The sequence below is a fragment of the Cryptomeria japonica genome, unplaced genomic scaffold, assembly GCF_030272615.1.
Source record: "Cryptomeria japonica unplaced genomic scaffold, Sugi_1.0 HiC_scaffold_185, whole genome shotgun sequence".
NCBI lineage: Eukaryota > Viridiplantae > Streptophyta > Pinopsida > Cupressales > Cupressaceae > Cryptomeria > Cryptomeria japonica.
The window spans coordinates 258,041-267,500 of record NW_026729007.1 but is presented as its reverse complement, the minus strand read 5'-3'; positions in this window follow the sequence as shown (position 1 = coordinate 267,500).

The window sequence follows — 9,460 nt, the reverse complement described above, 5'->3', positions numbered from 1 at the left end:
TTGCAACGAAGGAACGTGCCAAAGATCGAGAACAATGGCAGAAATGCTAGTAACGTGCACTTCGGGACCAACGCATCACCGGAAGACAACCGCCAAACATCGAAAGAGTCGCGATGCTCCGCAACCTACGTGCAAAGCGGTCGCACACCGGGTAAGGGAGTGAGAGCCCCAAACATAGCTGGGCGAGGCGCTCACTCCGCTCTTTAATATCTCGTTAATACCGCCAAGGAAATGGCACAAGCACACACACACAAGCATCCTCGGAAGAGGACAGTTCGAGTGACAGGTCAAATCCAAGAGTTCCGAAGACTACCTCCAGGAACAATCGGGAACAAGACCGATTACAAGTCGTCGAGTCTGTTACTGGGCGAACACGAGATGCGCACAGGAAATCGATCAGCCCTCACAATGGCCCAAGGCCAGAGATCGGACTGCTACGATTTACCCCAACAATCATCGTGCCACTCTTCGCAGAGAGGTGATAGACGCCAACGAGCCCGCGCATAGCAATCGAGGTGTAAAAAGGGCGTTGAAGGCAGGAAGCCTGGACGAAAGAGGCTACGAGGTCACCTCGAAGCGGTCTAAGAATCGGGCGCACTTGGGGCGACTACCAGTGCCAACCCCTTATCCCGCGGTGCGTCCGACACACAGAAATTTCCAAGGCGGCCAAGGAGCCTCCCCGCATAGCAATCGGGGTGTGAGGTTACGGATGCAGCATTGATAGCAATCGAGGTGTGAGGCGAAGGATGCAGAAGTGAGAGCCGAGGGATGTAGCAGAGATAGCAATCGGGGTGTGTGATGCAGAAGAGATAGCAATCGAGGTGTGCGGTGGGAAGGGCCCAGCAGCCAGAATGCATGAAGCGACGGATGAAGCAGTGATGACAACCGGGCTGTGAGGAGAGGAGGGATGCAGCCAAGAAAGCAATCAGGGCTCGAGGCAAGGGATGCATCAAGGATAGCAATCATGTTGTGAGGCGAGATTCCAAAGGCTAAACGTGAGAGGCTGCAGGGTCGACTCAGAGAGGTCTATGCATGTGAGAGGCTGAAAGCAAGGTCGACTCGGAGCGGTCTATGCATCGGGCGCGCTTGGGGCGACTACCAGTGCCAACCCCTTATCCCGCGACGCGTCCGACAAAGAGAACGTTCCAAGGCGGCAGAGGAGGTTACCAGCCGAAGGATGCAGTAGCAATAACAGGTATAGTTCCGCGGCGGCCGAGAAGACTCACCGCATAGGAATCGGGATGCGAGGCGAGGGATGCGGCGGGAAGGCCCCGACGGCTAAACGGAAGAGGCTGCAGGGCCGCCTCGGAATGGTCCAAGCATCGGATGCGATTGGGACGACTACCAGTGCCAACCCCTTATCCCGCGATGCGTCCGATACACAGATAGTTCCAAGGCGGCCGAGGAGCCTCACCGCATATCAATCGGGGTGCGAGGCGAGGGATGGGGCGGGAAGGCCCCAACGGCTAGACGGAAGAGGCTTCAGGGCCACCTCGGAATGGTCCAAGCATCGGACGCGCTTGGGGCGACTGCCAGTGCCAACCCCTTATCCCGCGATGCGTCCGATACACAGATGGTTCCAAGGCGGCCGAGGAGCCTCACCGCATAGCAATCGGGGGTGCGAGGCGAGGGATGGGGCGGGAAGGCCCCAACGGCTAGACGGAAGAGGCTTCAGGGCCGCCTAGGAATGGTCCAAGCATCGGACACGCTTGGGGCGACTACCAGTGACAGCCCCCTATCCCGCGATGCGTCCGATACGAAGATGGTTCCAAGGCGGCCGAGGAGCCTCACCGCATAGCAATCGGGGTGCGAGGTGGGGGATGCGGCGAGATGGCCCCAACGGCTAGACGGAAGAGGCCACAGGGCCGCGTCGGAATAGTCCAAGCATCGGACGCGCTTGGGGCGACTACCAGTGACAACCCCTTATCCCGCGATGCGTCCGATACGAAGATAGTTCCAAGGCGGCCGAGGAGCCTCACCGCATAGCAATCGGGGTGCGAGGTGGGGGATGCGGCGAGATGGCCCCAACGGCTAGACGGAAGAGGCTGCAGGGCCGCCTCGGAATAGTCCAAGCATCGGACGCGCTTGGGGCCACTACCAGTGACAACCCCTTATCCCGCGATGCGTCCGATACGAAGATAGTTCCAAGGCGGCCGAAGAGCCTCACCGCATAGCAATCGGGGTGCGAGGTGGGGGATGCGGCGAGATGGCCCCAACGGCTAGACGGAAGAGGCCACAGGGCCGCCTCGGAATAGTCCAAGCATCGGACGCGCTTGGGGCGACTACCAGTGACAACCCCTTATCCCGCGATGCGTCCGATACGAAGATAGTTCCCAGGCGGCCGAGGAGCCTCACCGCATAGCAATCGGGGTGCGAGGCGAGGGATGCGGCGAGATGGCCCCAAAGGCTAGACGGAAGAGGCTGCAGGGCTGCCTCGGAATAGTCCAAGCATCGGACGCGCTTGGGGCGACTACCACTGCCAACCCCTTATCCCGCGATGCGTCCGATACACAGATAGTTCCGAGGCGGCCGAGGAGGTGGGGGATGCAGCGAGATGGCCCCAACGGCTAGACGGAAGAGGCTGCAGGGCCGCCTCGGAATAGTCCAAGCATCGGACGCGCTTGGGGCGACTACCAGTGACAACCCCTTATCCCGCGATGCGTCCGATACACAGATAGTTCCGAGGCGGCCAAGGAGCCTCACCGCATAGCAATCGTGGTGCGAGGTGGGGGATGCGGCGAGATGGCCCCAACGGCTAGACGGAAGAGGCTGCAGGGCCGCCTCGGAATGGTCCAAGCATCGGATGCGCTTGGGGCGACTACCACTGCCAACCCCTTATCCCGCGATGCGTCCGATACACAGATAGTTCCAAGGCGGCCGAGGAGCCTCACAGCATAGCAATCAGGGTGCGAGGCGAGGGATGCGGCGAGAAAGCCCCAACGGCTAGAGGGAAGAGGCTTCAGGTCCGCCTCGGAATGGTCCAAGCATCGGACGCGCTTGGGGCGACTACCAGTGACAACCCCTTATCCCGCGACGCGTCCGATACATAGATAGTTCCAAGGCGGCCGAGGAGCCTCACCGCATAGCAATCGGGGTGCGAGGCGAGGGATGCGGCGAGAAGGACCCAACGGCTACACGGAAGAGGCTTCGGGGCCGCCTCGGAATGGTCCAAGCATCGGACGCGCTTGGGGCGACTACCAGTGACAACCCCTTATCCCGCGACGCGTCCGATACACAGATAGTTCCAAGGCGGCCGAGGAGCCTCACCGCATAGCAATCGGGGTGCGAGGCGAGGGATGCGGCGAGAAGGACCCAACGGCTAGACGGAAGAGGCTTCGGGGCCGCCTCGGAATGGTCCAAGCATCGGACGCGCTTGGGGCGACTACCAGTGACAACCCCTTATCCCGCGACGCGTCCGATACACAGATAGTTCCAAGGCGGCCGAGGAGCCTCACCGCATAGCAATCGGGGTGCGAGGCGAGGGATGCGGCGAGAAGGACCCAACGGCTAGACGGAAGAGGCTTCGGGTCCGCCTCGGAATGGTCCAAGCATCGGACGCGCTTGGGGCGACTACCAGTGACAACCCCTTATCCCGCGACGCGTCCGATACACAGATAGTTCCAAGGCGGCCGAGGAGCCTCACCGCATAGCAATCGGGGTGCGAGGCGAGGGATGCGGCGAGAAGGACCCAACGGCTAGACGGAAGAGGCTTCGGGTCCGCCTCGGAATGGTCCAAGCATCGGACGCGCTTGGGGCGACTACCAGTGACAACCCCTTATCCCGCGACGCGTCCGATACACAGATAGTTCCAAGGCGGCCGAGGAGCCTCACCGCATAGCAATCGGGGTGCGAGGCGAGGGATGCGGCGAGAAGGACCCAACGGCTAGACGGAAGAGGCTTCGGGTCCGCCTCGGAATGGTCCAAGCATCGGACGCGCTTGGGGCGACTACCAGTGACAACCCCTTATCCCGCGACGCGTCCGATACACAGATAGTTCCGAGGCGGCCGAGGAGCCTCACCGCATAGCAATCGGGGTGCGAGGCGAAGGATGCGGCGAGAAGGACCCAACGGCTAGACGGAAGAGGCTTCGGGTCCGCCTCGGAATGGTCCAAGCATCGGACGCGCTTGGGGCGACTACCAGTGACAACCCCTTATCCCGCGACGCGTCCGATACACAGATAGTTCCAAGGCGGCCGAGGAGCCTCACCGCATAGCAATCGGGGTGCGAGGCGAGGGATGCGGCGAGAAGGACCCAACGGCTAGACGGAAGAGGCTTCAGGGCCGCCTCGGAATGGTCCAAGCATCGAACGCGCTTGGGGCGACTACCAGTGACAACCCCTTATCCCGCGACGCGTCCGATACACAGATAGTTCCGAGGCGGCCGAGGAGCCTCACCGCATAGCAATCGGGGTGCGAGGCGAGGGATGCGGCGAGAAGGACCCAACGGCTAGACGGAAGAGGCTTCAGGGCCGCCTCGGAATGGTCCAAGCATCGGACGCGCTTGGGGCGACTACCAGTGACAACCCCTTATCCCGCGACGCGTCCGATACACAGATAGTTCCGAGGCGGCCGAGGAGCCTCACCGCATAGCAATCGGGGTGCGAGGCGAGGGATGCGGCGAGAAGGACCCAACGGCTAGACGGAAGAGGCTTCAGGGCCGCCTCGGAATGGTCCAAGCATCGGACGCGCTTGGGGCGACTACCAATGACAACCCCTTATCCCGCGACGCGTCCGATACACAGATAGTTCCGAGGCGGCCGAGGAGCCTCACCGCATAGCAATCGGGGTGCGAGGCGAGGGATGCGGCGAGAAGGACCCAACGGCTAGACGGAAGAGGCTTCAGGGCCGCCTCGGAATGGTCCAAGCATCGGACGCGCTTGGGGCGACTACCAGTGACAACCCCTTATCCCGCGACGCGTCCGATACACAGATAGTTCCGAGGCGGCCGAGGAGCCTCACCGCATAGCAATCGGGGTGCGAGGCGAGGGATGCGGCGAGAAGGACCCAACGGCTAGACGGAAGAGGCTTCAGGGCCGCCTCGGAATGGTCCAAGCATCGGACGCGCTTGGGGCGACTACCGTTGCCAACCCCTTATCCCGCGATGCGTCTGATACACAGATAGTTCCGAGGCGGCCGAGGAGCCTCACCGCATAGCAATCGGGTTGCGAGGCAGATTATTGGGAAGGGAACCCCCTGGGATGCGGCTCAAGCAGTGCCCAAAGGGACTGGAATGCGGAATCACATCGAGAGACCCAAATGCTATACGAGGGCTCAAATCGAATTATCGATTTGGCCACGACATGGACGCATCGGAACGACTACCTTTGCCGAACCACTCGCAATTGCATCCATACCGAAACCAATAGACATTTCCGTTAGAGCCCTCGCATAGCATTCGGGAATCTCGCATGCCCCTCTAAATCGACCAATGCTGGCGCTCAATGAAAATCCGAGCGCTACCACCGTTCGAGCGCCAGCATTGGTCGAGTTAGAGGGGCACGGGGGAGAATGCTCCAGTCAACACCTCCCCTATATAAGTTATTTGTCCGATTCTCGCACAACCGTAGTCTGCCTCGTCGAATCAAACAACGGTCCCAGATTCCGACTTCCGTTCCGTAGAGACCCAAAAGCTAGATGGAGGCTCGCAAGAAAGAGAGTCGGCGCATAGCAATCGGGTTTCTCGAACGTTTAGGGACCGAGCTCACTTGCGGATAGGGCAAAATCCGCCAAGCAACCCAAAAGCTAGACGGGGGCTCGAATCGAATCGCCTAGGCGGCCACAACAACGACGTGTTGGATCGACTACCAGTGCCAAACCATTCAGCAAGACTAGTCTGTGTCGAGGCCGGATAGAGATTCTCAGAGAGCGCCCGCATAGCATTTAGGAGACCTGCCGCGTCCCTCACACTCGACAAATGGTGGTGCACGTTTATAAATCCGAGCGATCCCAACCCTTTCAAGCACCAACATCGGTCGAGATAGAGGGGCACGGAGGGGGCTGCGTGAGACAACACAGTCCCCTATATAAGTTATTTGTCCGATTCTCACACATCCGAAGAATGGTCATCAAATCGGACAACAGCCCAAACTTCCGACTTCCGTCCCAGAAAGCCCAAGAGCTATCTAAAACGTTCATGGCCGGAACTCGATCGCGGCTATACCAGTCCGCCAAGCAACCCAAAAGCTAGACTGGAGCTCTAGTCGAATCACCTCTGTGGCCATTGCAAGGACGTGTTGGAGCGACTACCATTGCCGAACCATTCCGCAGGTCGAGTCCATACCAAGGCCGCATAGAGATTCACGATGAGCTCCTGCATAGCAATCAGGAGACTTGCCGTGTCCATCACAATCGATAAATCCTGGTGCAAGATTTTTGCATCCGAGCGCTCCAACCAGTCGAGCACCAGCATCAATCGACATAAACGGGCACGGGGGGAGGATGCTCGAGAACACTACCTCCCCTATATAAGTTATTTGTCCGATTCTCAAGCAGCCGAAGTCTGGTCATCGAATCGGGTCAAAGACCACAACTTCCGACTTTACCCACAATGCAAGTCATCGAATCGAACATCGGCCCCCGAGTCGGACTCCATGCGTATGTCAGGTCATCGGACCCAAATTCCGCCTTCCTGCGCATGGCGGGCCATCAATATCAACTCGGTCATCGGACCCAAACTCCGCCTTTTTGCGTATGGCACGCCTTCAAATCGGTCATCGGACCCAAATTCCGCCTTCCTGTGCATGGCGGGCCATCAACATCAACTCGGTCATCGGACCCAAATTCCGCCTTTCTGCGCATGGCACGCCATCAACTCGGTCATCGGACCCAAATTCCGCCTTCCTGCGCATGGCAGGTCATCGGACACAAATTCAGACCTCGCCAATATGCCTACGTATCGAATCGGTCATCGGACCCAACTTCCGACTTCATCCATACTGTAGGGTCTTTGAGGTTGGCGCGGTGCGCTCAACCCAGGGAGTCGACCCATCGAAGCATACACCTCCCCTATATAAGCTATTTGTCCGATTCCCACACCTGTGTAGTTTGCACCTCTGACCAGGACATCGACCCCAACTTCCGAACTCGACTGCAACGACGGCACCAGCGCCTTGGTGCGCACCTTGCGACGCACAGTCCCAACATTCGCCTTCCTGCACATGGCAGGTCATCGGACCCAAATTCCGACCTCGCGAGTATGCCTACATATCGAATCGGTCATCGGACCCAACTTCCGACTTCATCCATACCGTAGGGTCTTTGAGGTTGGCGCGGTGCGCTCAACCCGGGGAGTCGACCCAACGAAGCATACACCTCCCCTATATAAGCTATTTGTCCGATTCCCACACCTGTGTAGTTTGCACCTCCGATCAAGACATCGACCCCAACTTCCGAACTCGCCTCCAACGACCGAACCAGCGCCTTGGTGCGCACCTTGCAACGCACAGTGCCAACATTCGCCTTCCTGCACGTGGCAGGTCATCGGACCCAAATTCCGACCTCGCGAGTATGCCTACATATCGAATCGGTCATCGGACCCAACTTCCGACTTCATCCATACCGTAGGGTCTTTGAGGTTGGCGCGGTGCGCTCAACCCGGGGAGTCGACCCAACGAAGCATACACCTCCCCTATATAAGCTATTTGTCCGATTCCCACACCTGTGTAGCTTGCACCTCCGATCAGGACATCGACCCCAACTTCCGAACTCGACTAAAAAGACCGCACCAGCGCCTTGGTGTGCACCTTGCAACGCACAGTGTCAACATTCGCCTTCCTGCACATGGCAGGTCATCGGACCCAAATTCCGACCTCATGAGCATACCTACTAATCGAATCGGTCATCGGACCCAACTTCCGACTTCATCCATACCGTAGGGTCTTTGAGGTTGGCGCGGTGCGCTCAACCTGGGGAGTCGACCCATCGAAGCATACACCTCCCCTATATAAGCTATTTGTCCGATTCCGACACCTGTGTAGTTTGCACCTCCGCTCAGGACATCGACCCCAACTTCCGAACTCGCCTGCAACGACCGAACCAGCGCCTTGGTGCGCACCAAAAGTGCGCACTTTTGGAGGGCACTTTTCTGCGCTCCAAAGGTGCGCACTTTTGGAGGGCACTTTTTGGAGGGCACTTTTCTGCGCTCCAAAGGTGCGCACTTTTGGAGGGCACTTTTTGGAGGGCACTTTTCTGCGCTCCAAAGGTGCGCACTTTTGGAGGGCACTTTTTGGAGGGCACTTTTCTGCGCTCCAAAGGTGCGCACTTTTGGAGGGCACTTTTTGGAGGGCACTTTTCTGCGCTCCAAAGGTGCGCACTTTTGGAGGGCACTTTTTGGAGGGCACTTTTCTGCGCTCCAAAGGTGCGCACTTTTGGAGGGCACTTTTTGGAGGGCACTTTTCTGCGCTCCAAAGGTGCGCACTTTTGGAGGGCACTTTTTGGAGGGCACTTTTCTGCGCTCCAAAGGTGCGCACTTTTGGAGGGCACTTTTTGGAGGGCACTTTTCTGCGCTCCAAAGGTGCGCACTTTTGGAGGGCACTTTTTGGAGGGCACTTTTCTGCGCTCCAAAGGTGCGCACTTTTGGAGGGCACTTTTGTGCACTCCAAAGGTGCGCACTTTTGGAGGGCACTTTTCCTGTGCTCCAAAGGTGCACACCTAGGTGAGCACCTTCGACCACACCTTGTAGCACACCAAACTCTGACTTTCGACTTCATCCGCAATGCAGGGTCTTTGAGGTTGGCGCAATGCGCACAACCAGGGGAGTCGACCCATCAAACCCAACACCTCCCCTATATAAGCTATTTGTCTGATTCTCATACATGCGTAGCCTGCAGGAGCAATTAGGACATCGACCCCAACTTTCGGCTTCTAAACGAAAACAAGGTCTTTGAGGTTGGTGTAATGCGAACAACTAGGGGAGTCAACCCATCAAACCCAACACCTCCCCTATATAAGCTATTTGTCTGATTCTCATACATGTGTAGTCTACAGGAGCAATTAGGACATCGACCCCAACTTTTGACTTCTTAACGAAAACAAGGTCTTTGAGGTTGACGTAATGCGCACAACCAGGGGAGTCGACCCATCAAACCCAACACCTCCCCTATATAAGCTATTTGTCCGATTCTCATACATGTGTAGCCTGCAGGAGCCATTAGGACATTGACCCCAACTTTTGACTTCTTAACGAAAACAAGGTCTTTGAGGTTGGCGTAATGCGCACAACCAAGGGAGTTGACCCATCAAACCCAACACCTCCCCTATATAAGCTATTTGTCTGATTCTCATACATGTGTAGCCTGCAACAACGATTAGGACATCCACCCCAACTTCTGAATTCGTCTGCGTTGACCGCACCAAAGGTGCACGCCTTGGTGCTCACCAAAATCCGACTTCCGACTTCTTCTGCTATGCGGGGTCTTTGAGGTTGGCGCAGTGCGCACAACCAGGGGAGTCAACCCACCGA